Genomic DNA, 18,112 nt, shown 5'->3' with positions numbered 1-18,112 from the left:
GAGCGATGGTGCGAGATGGAGTGATACTGCGGGATGGAGCGATGGTGCAAGATTGAAGGATGGTGTGGGATGGAGTGATGGTGTGGGATGGAGTGGTGGTGCGGGATGGAGTGATGGTCAGGATGGAGTGATGCTATGGATGGTGTGATGGTGTGGGTTGAGTGATGGTGCTGTATGGCGTGGCTGTGTGGGATTGAAGGATGGTGCGGTATGGAGTGGTTGTGTGGGATTGAAGGATGGTGTGGGATGGAGTGATGGTGTGGGTGGAGTGATGGTGCAGGATGGAGTGATGGTGCTGTATGGCGTGGCTGTGTGGGATTGAAGGATGATGTGGGATGGAGTGATGGTGTGGGATGGAGTGGTGGTGCGGGATGGAGTGGTGGTGCGGGATGGAGTGGTGGTGCGGGATGGTGTGGTGGTGCGGGATGGAGTGATGCTATGGATGGTGTGATGGTGTGGGTGGAGTGATGGAGCGGATGGAGTGATGGTGCAGGATGGAGTGATGGTGCTGTATGGCGTGGCTGTGTGGGATTGAAGGATGGTGTGGGATTGAAGGATGGTGTGGGATTGAAGGATGGTGCGGGATGGAGTGATGGTGTGGGATTGAAGGATGGTGCGGGATGGAGTGATGATGTGGGATGGAGTGATGGTGCGGGATGGAGTGATGGTGCGGTATGGCATGGCTGTGTGGGACTGAAGGATGGTGTGGGATTGAAGGATGGTGTGGGATTGAAGGATGGTGCGGGATGGAGTGATGATGTGGGATGGAGTGATGGTGCGCGATGGAGTGATGGTGTGGGATTGAAGGATGGTGCGGGATGGAGTGATGGTGTGGGATGGAGTGATGGTGTGGGATGGAGTGATGGTGTGGGATTGAAGGATGGTGCGGGATGGAGTGATGGTGTGGGATTGAAGGATGGTGTGGGATTGAAGGATGGTGCGGGATGGAGTGATGATGTGGGATGGAGTGATGGTGCGCGATGGAGTGATGGTGTGCGATGGAGTGATGGTGTGGGATTGAAGGATGGTGCGGGATGGAGTGATGGTGTGGGATGGAGTGATGGTGTGGGATGGAGTGATGGTGTGGGATGGAGTGATGGTGTGGGATTGAAGGATGGTGCGGGATGGAGTGATGGTGTGGGATTGAAGGATGGTGTGGGATTGAAGGATGGTGTGGGATGGAGTGATGGTGCGGGATGGAGTGATGGTGCGGGATGGAGTGATGGTGCGGGATGGAGTGATGGTGTGGGATTGAAGGATGGTGCGGGATTGAAGGATGGTGTGGGATGGAGTGATGGTGCGGGATGGAGTGATGGTGTGGGATGGAGTGATGGTGTGGGATTGAAGGATGATGTGGGATGGAGTGATGGTGCGCGATGGAGTGATGGTGTGGGATGGAGTGGTGGTGCGGTATGGCGTGGCTGTGTGGGATTGAAGGATGGTGTGGGATGGAGTGATGGTGTGGGATTGAAGGATGGTGTGGGATGGAGTGATGATGTGGGATGGAGTGATGATGTGGGATGGAGTGATGGTGCGGGATGGAGTGATGGTGTGGGATTGAAAGATGGTGCGGGATGGTGTGATGGTGCGGGATGGAGTGATGGTGTGGGATTGAAAGATGGTGTGGGATTGAAGGATGGTGTGGGATGGAGTGATGGTGTGGGATGGAGTGATGGTGTGGGATGGAGTGATGGTGTGGGATTGAAGGATGCTGTGGGATGGAGTGATGGTGCGCGATGGAGTGATGGTGTGGGATTGAAAGATGGTGCGGGATGGTGTGATGGTGCGGGATGGAGTGATGGTGCGGGATGGAGTGATGGTGCTGTATGGCGTGGCTGTGTGGGATTGAAGGATGGTGTGGGATGGAGTGATGGTGTGGGATGGAGTGATGGTGTGGGATTGAAGGATGATGTGGGATGGAGTGATGGTGCGCGATGGAGTGATGGTGTGGGATGGAGTGGTGGTGCGGTATGGCGTGGCTGTGTGGGATTGAAGGATGGTGTGGGATTGAAGGATGGTGTGGGATGGAGTGATGGTGTGGGATGGAGTGATGATGTGAGATTGAAGGTTGGTGTGGGATTGAAGGATGATGTGGGATGGAGTGATGGTGCGGGATGGAGTGATGGTGCGGGATGGAGTGATGGTGTGGGATGGAGTGGTGGTGTGGGATTGAAGGATGGTGTGGGATGGAGTGGTGGTGTGGGATTGAAGGATGGTGTGGGATGGAGTGATGGTGCGGGATGGAGTGATGGTGTGGGATGGAGTGGTGGTGTGGGATTGAAGGATGATGTGGGATGGAGTGATGGTGTGGGATTGAAGGATGATGTGGGATGGAGTGATGGTGTGGGATGGAGTGATGGTGTGGGATTGAAGGATGGTGTGGGATGGAGTGATGGTGTGGGATGGAGTGATGGTGTGGGATGGAGTGATGGTGTGGGATGGAGTGATGGTGTGGGATTGAAGGATGGTGTGGGATTGAAGGATGATGTGGGATGGAGTGATGATGTGGGATGGAGTGATGGTGCGGGATGGAGTGATGGTGTGGGATGGAGTGATGGTGTGGGATTGAAGGATGGTGTGGGATGGAGTGATGGTGCGGGATGGAGTGATGGTGTGGGATGGAGTGGTGATCCTACGGAAAGATGCTATGGGATGGAGTGTATGTGTGGCCAGCACTCACATCTATGTGCCTCAGGCATCAATGGGCTTTAAGAGTGTCACTTCCTTAGTTCTTAGCACAGCCCTGAGGGGGAGGCTCTGCTATGTTCACACCTCAATTCACAGATGAGGCACCCAGGAGGCAATGGGAAGTGCCAAGGCCACTGAGTCATAGTGGAGCTGGGACTGCATTGGCTCTGGAGTCAGCATAGGATTGAGAAGGAAGCAGGGCATGAGTTGAGTCATTTTGTCGTGACTACCAGGGAGAGGGATGCTTTGAGGCTGGTTGGAGGCTTTGCGTGTAAAAACACAATGGCCTATTATCTGTATATATGTTTTTTATTTAAAAAATTAGAGAGGGTCTTGCTATGTTGCCCAGGCTGGCCTCAAACTCCTAGGTTTGTGGTTTCCTCCAGCCTCAGCCTGTTTAGGATGCAGTTTTTATTTATTTATTTTATTTTTGTGAGACAGGGTCTCGCTCTGTCGCCCAGGCCATAGTGCAGTGATGTGATCACAGCTCACTGCAGCCTCGACTCCCTGGTCTCAAGCAATCCTCCCACTTCAACCTCCCTAGTAGCTGGGACAACAGGCATTTGCTACCACATGGTTAATTTTTTATTTTTTGTAGAGTTGGTGTCTTGCTATGCTGCCCAGGCTGATGTCACACTCCTGGGCTTAAGCAATGCTGTTGTCTCCACCCCACAGAGTGCTAGGAGTGAGCCACCATGCCTGGCCCAGTTTTTAATGCGTGGACATCTCCAAAATCAGGACATATCTTGTAATAGAAGACGTCTCACCATCGTGGTCAGCCATGTAGCCACTGGGCCTGTCTGTGCCTGGACAAGACACTGGCCTGCCTTTGCCAGAACAAGACAGCCTCAGTCTCAAAGCTTGCAGATGGGTGTGGGCCTGGAAGAAAATTCTCAGGACAATGGTGGAGCACACTTGCCCCTAGGAGACCAAGTGGCCAGGGATGTTGAGAATCAGCCTTTCGCAGAAGTCCCCTAAGCAGGAGGCAGCAGGCTGACTCCATCAACCCCAGGCAGGCTTCTGGATCCCGCAGCTACGACTCTTCATCCTTTTACGTGTTCTTCGAGCATCAGCTGCACCCTGGATGTTTCTGATAGCTCAGAGGACAGGAGCGTGAGGACAAGCACAGGGCTCGATGGCTTGGAGGGAAATGGAGTTGGAAGATTTGGACTTAATAATGTGCACAAATTTTAGGAATAGCTTAACAAATTTTATTTTGCTGATATCTTTCTTTTATGTGTGTGCCAAAGTGATGGCCAGTACAAATCCATGTCTAATTAAGTCCAGAAGAGCTCCTTCAATAAGTGTAAAATGAAAGTTATGAGTGATAAGAAAGCGTCATGTCAGTTTAATTGGCAGCATTTTCTCTTTCTTAGTGGTTCATAAAATAGCGCAGTGCTTTGCTATCGACGGTGTCTTAAATTCAGTGAATATTCAAAGTTAAATCTAATGCTGAACAGCGGCTGTGTGCCAGGCGGGTGATGTGTGTGCTGTGTGTGTTCGCTCATCTAATGCTCATGACACCTTGTCAGCTGTGAGGGAGGAGAGGGGACTGGGGAGCCCCGGGGATGGGAGTGCAGGGTGCAGTTTGGAAAGTGGGGAGTGGTCAGGGGTGGCCCCTGGGAGAGGTTTGAGCCAAGACTGCAGGTGGCAAGGGGTTATGCCTGAGCCTGGGACGGGGGGTCCCAGGTCCCAGCAGTTCTGTTTATTTTTTATTTTATTTTTTAAATTTTTGAGACAGAGACTCACTCTGTCACTCAGGCTGGAGTGCAGTGGCACCATCAGCTCACTGTAGCCTCCGCCTCCCGGGTTCAAGTGATTCTCCTGCCTGAACCTCCCAGGAGCTGGGATTACAGGCACGCACCGTCATGCCCGGCTAATTTTTGTATTTTTAGTAGACACAGGGTTTCACCATGTTGGCCAGGCTGGTCTCGAACTCCTGACCTCAGGTGATCCACCCGCCTTGGCCTCCCAAAGTGCTGGGATTATAGACATGAGCCACCGCGCCCAACCCCCAGCGGTTCCCGGGAGGCTCCTGGGCACAGGGCCCTGGGTTGCTGAGGCACAGCGGCGTCTGTGACCCCCATGAATCAACCAAGTGCTCTTGAATCTGCCTTGCCCTGTGGTCCTGGGTGAAGCCAGAGCTGCCCAGAAGGACACGTCACAGAGAGGAGTGGGGCCACACTGCCGACTGGGTGGGCCTGGAGTTGCCCACAGGTAGGAGCTTTGATCTTCAGGCCTGAAGACGTTTGCAGTTTTGAGATGAAAGGGAAGGAAGGGCACGGATCCGTGTTTTCTTTGTGATCCCTTCTTTCACCCATGGCCCTCTGGTCTCCTCTGGGGAGCAGTGTGTACGGGCTCTGCCTCTGCTGGCTCCGGCTGCTCTGAGACCAGGGTGCCCCCGGCCAGGTTCTGGTGAGGACCCTTTCTGGTACAGCCTTCTTGCTGCGTCCTCACTTGGTGGAAAGAGGGAGAGGCCGCACTCCGGGGACCCCCTTTATAAGGGCCCTAATTCCGTTCGTGAGGCTCTACCCTGATGACCTATGATTCCCAAAGTGCACACCTCCTGTTACCATCGCTTTAGAGGTTAGGATTTCAACATACAAATTTGAGGGGCCATAAACAGTCCCAAACAGCTTCTCCCCTGCTCAGCAGCCCACAGTGCCCTCCCTGCTGGCCACAGCCTTCCCGGCAAATGCACAGGCCTCCCTAACTGAGTCCCAGCCTCCCTCTTCCCATGTCTTGGAGTGCTGGGGTAGGTTGAGGGCTGCTCTCGGGGCCGGCTCTGTGGGGCAGGGTCCTGAAACAGCCAGAGCCCTGCTTAGATGTTTCCTGTGTGGAGGGGCCGGACCCTCTGCAGGCTGCTCTGGGGGTGAACAGACCAAGGCCACCTCCAGGATCATTGAGTGCCGGGCCCAGGCACAGGTGCTCTAGGGCCCCTGATTCCAATCCCTTTCCCTCGATCACTAACTGCTTTCCACGAGCAGGTGCCAGAGGCGTAGGAGACTCACCCTCGGGCCACGAGGTTCTCTGGCTTTGCCGGGGCTTGAACACATCGGGGGTAAGTGCTCAGTCGCTTACAGCTCAGGGTTTGTTGTGCATTTTCATGTCTTGTCCTCCCCAAGGACAGTCACATAGGGACCGCTGAGCACGCACTGGGCACAGAAGAGGGCTGGGCACACAGGAGGCGCCCTGTGGCCTTTAGTGACGAGAGGCTGTGTGAAGCGCCGTTCACTGGGGCAGTTTCTTCATTGGTGTAGTTGGCAGATTCCGTGGGTCCTGGAGGTGCCTGGGAGATTTGGTCAAATCAGCACAAGCCCCAGTTGCCCCAGGCAGCAGTGGCTGCAGACTCCACACGCCCTCATGACTGGCTTGAAGACCTCCAGCTGCTGGCCGGGGAGGCAGCACCTTCCGAGAGTCACGTGTCAGGAGTGACAGAGCATTGCTGTGTGGCTCAGGGTGGCAGTGAACAGAGAAAGCTTTCGATATCCATGAGCTGAGTGCGGAGGAAGGAGGCCCAGGACGGGGGTGGGAATGCAGGGGGCTCGTCGGACTGTCACTGGCAGGGCACCTCCCCTGGGCCTTCGCTGGCATCGTTCCCAGTCTCCATGGCCTAGATAACAAAATGTTACTATGTGGAGCGTCAAATAGACAAAATCCATCCGTTCCCTGATACTGTCCTCCCACCTGGGCCCTAAAGTTTTCCAGGATGATGTGCAAAGCTCAGCCTTTGAGCGCGGATTCCAGGAGGGCTGGCGCAGAGGCTGCTTCACCTGGAGCGTGGGCAAAGCATCGTTCCAAAAGTGTCTATAGGTTTTTATGTAACACTTTGGTGAACGTGGGCTTTTGTGTTCAAGAACTTTTGCAGTGTAGCTGCCCTGGAGGTCCGGCCTGTGTGCTTCTCGGGGCGTTCACGTTGCAAGGGAGAGGGAAGCTGTGGCAGCACCACCTGGGGTCTGGGCTGGTGGCAGGGAGGCTGTTTGGATGGGTGGTGGGGGGCAGCCAGGCTGAGTGAGATGAGGCTTTGAGGGACCAGGAGGGGCTGGAAAAGGGAGAGGAGACACGTGATGTCCTGGGACAATTTGCTTTTTGTATCACAAGCAACAGTGACACCTGCCCAGGGCACCCTAAATGCTGCCATGGGGTTGACATACGAGGCTGTGGGAAAGGGCTGTTGTGCTGGGCATTCATGGAGATGCCCACATGTCCCAGTGTCAGCAGTGCACCTGCCCAGGCCCAGGTTTCTGTCTCTGTCTTCTCTCCTGGGCTTTGCTGGCACCAGCAGTTCCCACACCCCAGGGCATGGACGGGATGGCTCTGCTGGAGCAGAGCTGCAGCCCCCATGGATGAGCTTCTGCTAGAAGCCCATGTTTCAGGGCAAATTGCAGGTGCTTGCTCTTCCCCCTCTGTAGGACTCTTTGTGAAAAATCTCACTTCTGAGCCTCGGCAGCAGCAGTGCTCTGGGTGATGGAAGCAGCGCCCCTCCTTGCTCGTCCTAGAGCCAAAACTGCACAGAAGCCAGCTGCTTTCAGATCCACCACTCCTCCAGCCTGGCTGCTGCCCTCCGGCTGCTGGGAGAAAGCAGCCTCCCCAGTGTGGCTTTGCCTGTGGCTGGCCCTGACCTGTGGGCATTGAGAACCCTAGAGCCAGTGGGCACTCTGATGGGTCAGGTGCCTCCCCCAGGGCTGCCAGTGGGCACTCTGATGGGTACAGCACCTCTGCCAGGCCCACACAACACACTGGGGGCAGAGCAGCTTGTTCTCCTGGCAGCCTGAGTCAGCTTATTAGCCACATGGCTGTGGGTAAACTATTTACTATCTCCCCCACCCCCACAGTTCAGCTCAGCTGTAAGGTGGGCATGGGAGTTTCCTGTCTCAGCTGGTATGAGCATGATTGGATTTTCTAACTTTGGCACTCAGGGAACACTCAGGTACTGACCCAGAAGTAGGTGGATTTTCTTGAGGATAAGGAGGATACGGCAGGTTAGACAATGGGTGTGCCACTGTCAAGAAAATACAGGGAGTAGCCTTCATATTTCATCCTGAATCCCATGGTGGAGAATGCCCCACTCCTTTCTGCTCCTCACTCTAATCTTCAGGGCTGCCATGGGTGGTTGCCCAGGTGGAGCACTGCACAACTTTGGGGGTACCATCCATGTAGATGACAGCAGCACCCCCTGGAGTTACTCAGGACATGACTCGCTCAGCAGAAAGCTGGTCCTCAGCCATGTCATGTACGCAGCCCCCAGGATGTGTGCCCGGGGGATGTCGGGGCCTCCTTGTGCAGTAGATAGTTCCAGGTTGTGCTGCGTGAGGAACGGGTGCCCTTGGGGGCAGGGTGGGGAAAGATGACGCCTTAGAGGCAACTGCTCTGTGGCCTCGAGCTCGCTGCTGGGTGTGAGGAGTCGGCTGTGGGGACCAGTGCCTCCAGACTCCAGGCCAGGCCATGGGCACTGGGGCACAGCTTCCTTTTCCACAACAGGGACCAGTTCCCTTGGAGCACGGCCAGCCCTGGCCTCTCTGACCATGCCACTTCTCATCCGATCCAGCAGGGTCACTCTGTGTGATCACTGTGGTAGGTGCAAGGGGACACAGCTGAAACCAAAAATTCCTCCTAGGCCGAGACGTGTTACTGTGGTGGGCAGGGTAATGGCCCCCAAAGTTGTCTACGTCCGAATCCCCAGAGCCAGTGGATATGTCACCTGGCAGGGCAGAGGGGGACTAAGGTTGCAGATGGAATTTGGGTTGCTCGTGAGCTGACCTGAAAATGGGGAGGTGGCCCTGGATTAACTGCGCGGCCCAGAGTCATCACAAAAGTCCTCACATGGGCAAGAGGAGGCAGGAGAAGAGGTGAGAGAAATGCTGTGCCGGCCTGACTGAGGACGGAGGAAGGGAAGAACTGAGGGATGAGAGCGGCTGCTGGAAGCTGCAAACGGCAAGGAACAGATCCCCCGAGAACCCACAGAAGGAGCACAGCTGCTTATAGGCAAGGGGGCCCTGTTTCAGACTTCTGACCTCCAGAGCTACAAGGCAATACTTTCATGTTGTTTTAAGATGCCGAATTTCCAGTCATTTGTTGCAGCAGCAATCGGAAACTGTATTAGAGCTTTCCTTTGTGTCTCAGCCGGGCACAGTGGCTCATGCCTGTAATCCCAGCACTTTGGGAGCCTGAGGTGGGTGGATCACTTGAGACCAGGAGTTCGAGACCAGCCTGACCAATAGGGTGAAACCACGTCTCTATCAAAAATACAAAAATTATCTGGGCATGATGGCACATGTCCATAGTCCCAGCTACTTGGGAGGCTGAGGCAGGAGAATCGCTTGAACCTGGGAGGCAGAGGTTGCAGTGAGCTGAGATTATGCCACTGCACTGCAACCTGGGTGACAGAGCAAGACTCTGTCTAAAACAAAAACAAAAACAAAAAAAGAGTTCCTTTGTGTTTCGAAGTTGCCGCATTAAGGAATGAAACAACACTGAAGTTTGTTATGGTCCATTAAAAAAAAAAATTCTGGCAGGCATGGTGGCTCACGCCTGCAATCCCAGCACTTTGGGAGGCCGAGGCAGGAGGATGGCTTGTGCCCAGGAGTTTGAGACCAGCCTGGGTGACGGAGTGAGACCCTATCTCTACAAGAAAAAGTCTTTGGGAAGCCGAGGTGGGCGGATCACTCAAGGCCAGGAGTTCAAGACTAGCCTGCCCAGCATGCAAAACTCCATCCCTACTAAAAGTACAAAAAATGTAGCCAGGCACAGTGACACACCCCTGTAATCCCAGCTACTCAGGAGGCTGAGGTATGAGAATTGTTTAAATCTCAGAGGGTGAAGCTGCAGCGAGCCGAGATGGCTCCACTGCACTCCACACTCCAGCCTGGGTGACACAGCAAGACTCCATCTCAAAAAAAAAAAAAAAAAAAGTCTTAAGAAGTTTATAATTACAAACATCTGCTATTCTACTGATCCTTCCATCAGCAGATACTAGCAACTCTGTTGAGGGCAGGCCAGGCCAGGAGGCTGGAGCCAGGCTGCGGAATTACCTTGCACCTGGGCTGAGCCTGGGTGTGGGTTGTTCCCCTCTCCGGGCCTCAGTTTCCTCATCTGTGCAAAGCTGGGAGTGAGGCTGGTCTATCTCCACTTCAATCCCTCAGGAGACTGTCATCTGAAGTCACTGGGACTCCACGCTCTGAGTGTCTCGGGGGACACGGAATCACAGCAGGCTCCTGAGGGCGGGCAGCAGAGGCTCCGAGCCCTCGGATGAGCAGCCAAGCACCTTGTGCATTGGTCCCACACAGACTTCGCTGTTTAACCTCTTGCTCCTCCCAAATGAAATCCTTGCTCCAATGGGGCCTGCCTGCTCCGTGTGCCTGGAATGTTCCACGTCCCTCCCTGCCCCCTCTGCCTTAGGTCTTATCTGCCCCGTGCCTGCCCCGTCTTCTGTGCCAGCTCACTTCCCTCGTCTTCCACAGTGCTAGCCACTGAGTTCTGCTTTCCTGAACCCCACACTCTCTGGCTGCCCCATATCCAGCTACTAATCAAGATAGGGAGGTAGCAAGGCAGTACACGATGTTCTGGAATCTTCCACTTACCTTCAAAAGGAAAAGGGAGGTGAGGGGGTCTCTTCAGAAGGAGGAGGAGGCTTTCCCAGCAAAGCCTGAAGAACAAGGGTGTGTTGAGGCTGAAGATGGGGTGCAGGTGGGATGGGCTGCTCCTATGCCCTAAATGTCTGGGGCCAAGGGGCCAGTGTCTGGGGCTCATGCTCTGCCCTGAAGCCACCAGACGCAGAGCCCAGGCTGCATGACCTTGTGTCTTGGGAGCCTGTGCACTGCCAGCCCCTCAGGGAAATAGGAACGGCACCGGGGTTCCTGTCTCAGGCCACTGGCACTGCACAGGTTGGGAGCAGTGGGCTCATAGCAGGCACTGGGTGCTGGCTCACTTGTTCACTTTGGAGCATTCACAGTGGGCTCTGCCACTGAACACACAGCAGTCTGCGGGAGCTAGAGCAGCAGCCTCCTTCCTTTCCAAGGGACAGAAACCCAGGCGCAGAGGGGCTAAATCAGCCACTCCAAGTCCCACAGCTAACAAGTGCCAGAATGGAGACTAGAACCTCAGTTGCTGCCCACGCTGCTGTCCTTAGTTTCCGCCGGGCATCCTTCTCTGTTTTGGACACAAGGCACTCTGTGCGTGGCGAAAGGTTGGTCGGGAGCAACACAGGTTCCTCCCTGTGTGTCTGCAGGGTAGACAGACACATCCCCTGCCAGCCAGGACCCCAGGAGACAGGTCCCAGAAGAGCTTCCATACACCACGATAGAGGAGAGAGGGGAGCACGTTTCCCTCTGCAATGTATTTGTAGAATCAAACATTTGAATAGGCGTGAATGATTCACATTACAGAGAGACCTGCTGTACACGAACAGGCAGGGTGACTGCTGAGTGGCAGTCCTTTTCAATAGGGTTTGGGTTACAGCAACAGGAGACCATTTCAGAGGAAGAGCAAGAGGAGTTCAGGCTGGGCATGAGGGAGGGGGATGCAGAAGGCAGGGCGGAGGCCTCACCTCCCCAGCCCAGCTGGGGCTGTTTGCATCCCCCGGAGGGGGCAATGCAGGGGTGAGGGCCATGCCCATAGCCAGGAGCTGTGTCTCCTGTGCTGTGGCCAAGTGGACCGTGTGGAAATGCAACGGAAAGTCCCAGGCATCCCATCATTTTTTCCTACCTTGTTGGAGCAGCTCCTCTGAAGGGAGAGCCCCGGAGCCCTGTGCTGATGGGTCATCTGCTGCCATCTGCAGTTGTTTTTTTTTCTTCTTTTTGAGACGGAGTCTTGCTCTGTCACCCAGGCTGGAGTGCAGTGGCGCAATGTCTGCTCACTGCAAGCTCCACCACCTGGGTTCATGCCATTCTCCTGCCTCAGCCTCCTGAGTAGCTGGGACTACAGGTGCCCGCCACCACCCCCAGCTATTTTTTTTTTTTTTTTGTATTTTTAGTAGAGACCGGGGTTTCATCGTGTTAGCCAGGATGGTCTTGATCTTCTGACCTCGTGATCTGCCCGCCTCAGCCTCCGAAAGTGCTGGGATTACAGGCATGAGCCCCCGCACCTGGCCTGCCAACTGCAATTTCTCCTGTTTTCTGCAGTGACGGGAGGCTGGAGGCAGGGCCCCCCTAGAGCCCACAACACCACAGCCCCTGGGCCAGGAGCTCATGGGAAAGTCTATACTTCCTCCAGCTCCTGCTGGGGCCAAAGAGAGGGTCTTGGGCTACAGGGCTGCCCCATCTGTGCCGACTCTGGGACCACCTCTGGTCCCTGGGCAGGGTGTGGGTCCTGGGCAGAGTTTCACAGACCCAGTGATTCAGCCAGGGCTTGCCCACTTGCAAGACACCCACTTCGAAATGGAATTGGAAAGGAGGGTGTAATTAATGAGTGTCCCTGGGAGTTCCTGAAGGGCTCTGGGGGTGGCCCTCCAGGCGGAGGTGGACTCATGGGTCCAGGCGATGGCCTCAGGACTCTCTTTCCTGGACAGTCCCTCTCCTGGCTCTGTGGGCCTTTGCCTGACCTCTCTTGCTGTGGCCTGATGCTTCCCTGCAGCTTCCTCGTCATCCTCAAGAAGGGCCCTGCCTGGCTCCGCCTGGGTCCCTGATGCTCTCATTATCTACGGCTGTTCACAAGTTACCCAGTTTAGAGCAACAGACATTGATGGTCTCTCATGGTTTCTGAGCGTTTAGAATCTAGGAAGGACTTAGCTGGGGGTTCTGCCTCAGCGTTTCTCACAAGGTTGCCATCAAGCTGTCAGCCAAGGCTGCTTCGTCTGAAAGTTCGACTGGGGCCAGAGGGGCTGCTTCCAGGCCCACTCCCTTGCTGTTGACTGGGTCCAGGATGCAGCTCCTCGCCTGATGGCCTCTCTGGAAGGCTGCTGCACAGCATGGCTGCTTTCTGTCCCCATAATTTGAGAGTGAGGAGAGAAAGGGGTGGGGAGAGAGACAGGAAAAGGGCTGAGAGACAGGAAAAGGGTAGTGAGACAGAGAGAGAGAGAGACAGAGACGGAGAGACAGAAAGAGACAGAGAGGCAGAGACAGACAGAAAAAGGGAAGTGAGAGAGACAGAGACAGAGACAGAGAAAGACAGAAAAAGGGAAGACAGACAGAGAGACAGAGACAGAGAGAGAGAAAAAAGGGAAGTGAGAGAGAGAGACAAAGAGAAAAAGGGAAGTAGAGAGAGACAGAGACAGAGAAAGGAAGGAAGTGAGAGACAGAGAGAGACAAAGAGAAAAAGGGAAGTGAGAGAGAGGAGACAGAGACAGAGAGAGACAGAAAAAGGGAAGCAAGAGATAGAGACAGATACAGAGACAGAGAGAGAGAAAAGAGAAGTGAGAGAGACAGAGAGAGACAGAAAAAGAGAGAAAAAGGAAGAGAAAGAGAAAGAAGAGGGAGAGACAGAAATAGGGAGGTAAGAGGGAGACAGAGACATAAAAAGAGGATAAGACAGAGAGAGAGAGAGAAAAAGAAGAGGAGAGTGACAGAGATAGAACAAAGAAGGAAACCACAGTCTTTTTATAACCTGATCTTAGAGGTGACGTCATCCTTTTGTCAGATGGTCACACAGACCAGTCCCAATGCCATGGGGAAGGAACTGTGCAAAGGTGTGAATACCAGGAGGTGGGGTCACTGGGCATCACCTTGGACAGCCACTCACATGCCCAAGCTGGACCTGTCCCTGTTTCTAGCTCCAGTGACTCCCCTGTGCCTGCAAAGTGGAGGTCACATGACTAGTACCCCTTACCCTGGATGACATGAAGAGAGGCCTGGCAGTTCTCCCCAGCATCTGACTGCCCTGCCAGAGCTGGGGGCAGGTGATGGCGTGAGAGCCTCTTATCCGATTGCTGTCAGTGTGTGACTGGAGGGAACATTCTCTATCCCTGTTTCTGTTTGCTATGATATTGTTGCCCATGTGTTCTCTCTGTTGTTAGTGTTGAGTTTCTCAGGCTTAGCTTGGAAACTGTAGCCCTGTCTAACTTCTGGTGAAGGATGCCGACAAACCTCCCCTAACGCCGCAATAAAGAAAGCTGTGCTTGGAAACGTCACCGCTAATGAAGCCATCTTCCAAGATCCTGGACTCTAGAGAGTCTCCTGTGTCTGGAAAAGGTCACTTGCATCTTAAAAGTGAGCTGTAATTCTGATAAGGTGTCTTCATAATGTGTTGAAGTGGCAATAATATTTGAACCAACATCTTTGTTTTCTTAAAGGTATAATATTTGTTATTTTTATTTATTAAGCCAGAATAAAATCATTAGCACATTTTACTTCTTTCCCGAGAATAGAGGAGTAAAAAAGAGAGAAAATAATCCTTCTCTGATCCTGTTGGATTTTTAAAATTTAAGCAAAGTGAGAATCTAATGATTTTTAAATGAACAACAATAACTCTATAAGGAAAGTTGATTTATTCAGTTGTAGGAAGTTCATTTCTAAGCTGTTATATCTGAAGGGTGTGTGGGGACTCCCTGTGGCGAAAATCAGACGGACCAGGTGGCGCCAGGTGCTTCTCCATGGCTGCAGTTGGCAAATGGCGTTTCCATGCCCGGGAATTCTGGCCAAGCTCTGCTGTGTAGAATTTGAGGGTTGTGATCAGACAATTGTTTACCTTTTGAAACGGAGCCCAAACTACCCCTGTTCATAAACAGTTGGTTTCCTGTAGTGTCTCTCTGGAGGTATGGAGACATTTAATCCCAGCAGGAATTTTGATTAAATTTCTTGCCTGTACCCCCGGTTGTCAACCTCAGCAACAACACCCATGCATCACCAGCCACAGTGGTGTCTCTGCTCTCTGGCTTCTACCAAAAGCCCAATGACTGCTTTTGAAAGACAGATGATTATTTGCAGGATACGCAGTCCGTCCACGTCTCTGGGCACCCTGAAGTCTACCTCTGGAGGAAGAAGTCCGCATATCTAGACCATAGGACCATGCATGTGCAAAGAGGGCTCCTCACTGAGGCAGTTTCCTGCTGTGCCACTGACTTCTGCTGAGGCCTTTGTGAAAAACAGCTGCGTGCAGGGTGTCCTCCTGCCGTATTTCTCCATGAAAACGGTATTGAGAATGATATTCCCATTTTATCACACAGCATTCCCGGGTCAACTGCTACAGAATTTTCTTTTCAGGAACACATGTGTTGCCTTCTTTCTGATAGGGAGACCCACCCACCCGTTCATCTGTCTCCATGTGATCTGCCAGTGGGCTTGGAACCACGTCTGAAGCCTTACCTCTAGGAGCCAGTTTTGTCTCCTCCTCGTCCCTGCTTCTTATCACTCGTGGCACTTTTCTCTTGGGTCCTGACCCTCCCTTTCAGTTGGTGTTTTTCATCTTTGGGAAACACCCAGGCATGGGGGCAGAAGCTTGGGTTTTAGATGTGGCTGGGCCGAGTTCAAATCTCAACTGTGTGGCCCCGAACAAGTGACTTGGACTTCTCTGAGCCTAACCATTGCCGATTTTTCATCTCTTACATGAAGTGAGCCCTGTTTTGCAGGTCAGGGAGCTGGGGCCTAGCTAGGACCCAAAAGATTATTGCAGTTTCTCATAAAACAAGTGCACAGTAGTTAATATTTGCCATAGGGTGTACAAAAAGATTCATTGATTGCCTTCCTGTTTTTAATCTTCAGAGAAAGACGGATGGGATTTCAGTAGCTCAGGGTTGAGAATGTTGTCTCTGTGTATTTTTGGAGATGAACCTTCCGAAGCAATGGGAGCTCATGCTGCCTGCAAGCCAGGGCGTCAGCCAGCGTTCACTCTCAGACTTACCGGACAATAGAACCCTCTCCCACAGAAGGCACATCGGGACCCACTTCGGACAATGCTGCTGCGGGTTATGGGCCAGAACTCTAAACAAGAAGTAGGGGTGGCCTCGTTCCCTGGGGCTGCTCTGTGCGGATGACCTGGAGGAGGCTGTGGTGGGGCCAGGCAGGGCCAGTGGACTGAGCCATGCATCAGAGTGACCGGCCACACTTTAGAATGGAGATTCCTGGGCCTCTCCCTGGCTGGGTGGTTCAGCAGGGGCGGTGGGGACGCAGGAGCTCCCAGGTGATCTGACTCCTGGGAGCAGGGTTTGGGTAAGCCCTGGGCCTATTGAGGTCAGGGTCTGGTGACCCTCATTCCTTCCAACCCTGGATACGGGTCTAGTCCACAACCTGCCAGGGAGGGTTTGTCAAATCTGTTACTCTTCTCCCAAGTAAACCACCAGAAACAAGACCCTGTTTTAGAAATTGTTACTTATTATCCCCTTTGGCTTATTTTTTTTTCTTTCAAAAGCGACTGGATGGCAGAGGTGATAAAGCTGGGAAGAGAGGCATCCTGGAACGGCCCGTGTTACGAAAACCCAGAGTTTCACTTAGATCGACAGCCGCGTGGGGGCCGGCGCTCCCGGCAATGATTGAGTTACCCTCAGCAGCAGAGTCCTGAGGTCACAATCCCTGCTGGAGGAGTGACTGATACCGGACTCCAGGGCCCACCTTGGGTGACCCTGGGATGTCAATGAGTGACCGCTGGCCACTTGTTTCTGGGCCACCCACATGCCCAGAGACCTCAAGGCGGGCTGATGTCCAACCAGCAAAGCAGAGCAATCCTTCTGGAAGCCTCTCTCCACACGGAGCTGGCTGCTCCTTCATCACTCCCATCTGAGGGCTCTGGCTGCAGCCGTCTGTCACGCTGAGCAGCTCTGCAGTGGATTTTGTGCTGCTTGCTGTGTGTCTCTTTTGTCGAGATCTCCACTCTCTCTGGATTCTCTCCTCTGGCTTGGGCCATGCTCACTCATCCAACTTTGGAAGGACCTCACTCTAGCTTCCTCCAGGAGGGGGATTTGTCTTAGAGAGTGTCACTTTCTCTTCCCTCCCCAGCCCTTGTGCGCCTTCTGCAGCGAGGGGAGTCCCCTGGTGCTGAGAGGAGAGGGAGGAGAGCCAGGCAGGGCCTGCGGGACCCCAGCAGAGGTGCCCTGGTCACCTCGAGTGTCTGAGACTCACGGTCTATTAAAAATGGAAAAACAGGCTGGGCATCATGGCTCGTACCTGTAATCCCAGCACTTTGGGAGGCTGAGGCAGGTGGGTCACTTGAGGTCAGGAGTTCAAGACCAGCCTGGCCAACATGGTGAAACCTCATCTCTACTAACAATACAAAAGTTAGCTGGGCATGGTGGTGCATGCCTGTAATCCCAGCTGCTTGGGAGGCTGAGGCAGGAGAATCGCTGGAACCTGGGAGGCAGAGGTTGCAGTAAGCAGAGATTGTGCCACTGCACTCCAGCGTGGGTGACAGAGCAAGACTCTGTCTCAAAAAAAAAAAAAAAAAAAAAAAAAAGGGAAAACAACAAAGTTAGCGCTGAGCAGAGTTTCAGGATTCTAGACCTGGTTTAAAATGCATTACATGGAATAACATGTTTAATCTGCAAGTTAACTCTCTGATATAGCGAGTCGTATTATCACAATTTTAACAAGATAAAGGCACAAAACAGGATACAAGATTTTTTTTTTTAAAAAAGGACAGAAACCCATTAATTCTAAATAGTTAAAGATCAATTCATTAAATACACCTCTCGTTGAACCCTGAACGACGTGGGTTTGAACTGGCTGGGTCCATTTATACGTGGATTTTCCTCTGCCTCTGCCACTCCTGAGACAGCAAGACCAACCCCTCCTCTTTCTCTTCCTCCTCCTCAGGTTCCTCAATGTGAAGACCACAATGATGAAGATCTTTTCTGGCTGAGTTCAGTTTCAGTGGCTCACACTTGTAATCTTAGCACTTTGGGAGGCCAAGGTGGGTGAATTGCTTGAGCCCAAGAGTTTGAGCTTTAGCAATGCAGTGAAACTCCATCTCTACAAAAAATTAGCAGGGTGTGTGCCTGTAGTCCCAGTTACTCGGGAAGCTGAGGTGGGAGGAGCTGAGCCCAGGGAGGTTGAGGCTGCAGTGAGCCCTGATTGCGCCACTGCCTGGGAGTGCAGTCTCAAAGAAAACCCAGTCTCAAAAAACAAAACAAAACGAAACAAAACAACCCAAAAAAGATCTTAAGATGATCCACTTCTGCTTAATGATGAGTGAATATTTTTTCCTTATGATTTTCTTAATAACATTTTCTTTTCTCTAGCTTACTTTATTGTAGGAATATAGTATATAATTATATAACATATAAAATATGTGTTAACTGACCGTTTATGGTATTGGTAAGACTTCTGGTCAACAGTAGGGTGTTAGTAATTAAGTTTTGGGGGAGTCAAAAGTGTAAAGCAATACACTTTATGGGGGCAGAGCTCCTAACCCCAATGCTGTTCGAGGGTCAATCTAATTGAACAGCTTCAAAAAATATCAAGCAATACTTACAAATTCAGGGAGAGAAACATACATCAACAATTGTAGTTGGAGCTTTTAATGATCAAACAGAGAAAAGAAAACAGATACTGATGTCTTGATC

The 18,112-nt window shown here is 52.7% G+C and overlaps 1 long non-coding RNA gene across 1 annotated transcript in view; it reads left to right on the top strand.

The window, feature by feature from the left end:
- LOC140709403 (uncharacterized) overlaps positions 1 to 17,321 on the top strand; it is a 39,773-nt gene extending 22,452 nt beyond the window's left edge. Inside the window, exon 3 of the long non-coding RNA XR_012089899.1 lies at positions 14,823 to 17,321. This is a non-coding gene — a long non-coding RNA (uncharacterized lncRNA). The remainder of the gene's footprint in view (positions 1 to 14,822) is intronic.
- The last annotated feature ends 791 nt before the right edge of the window (positions 17,322 to 18,112 follow it).

The sequence above is a fragment of the Chlorocebus sabaeus genome, chromosome 20 (genome assembly GCF_047675955.1).
Source record: "Chlorocebus sabaeus isolate Y175 chromosome 20, mChlSab1.0.hap1, whole genome shotgun sequence".
Taxonomy (NCBI): domain Eukaryota; kingdom Metazoa; phylum Chordata; class Mammalia; order Primates; family Cercopithecidae; genus Chlorocebus; species Chlorocebus sabaeus.
This window is presented reverse-complemented; position numbering and strand designations above follow the sequence as displayed.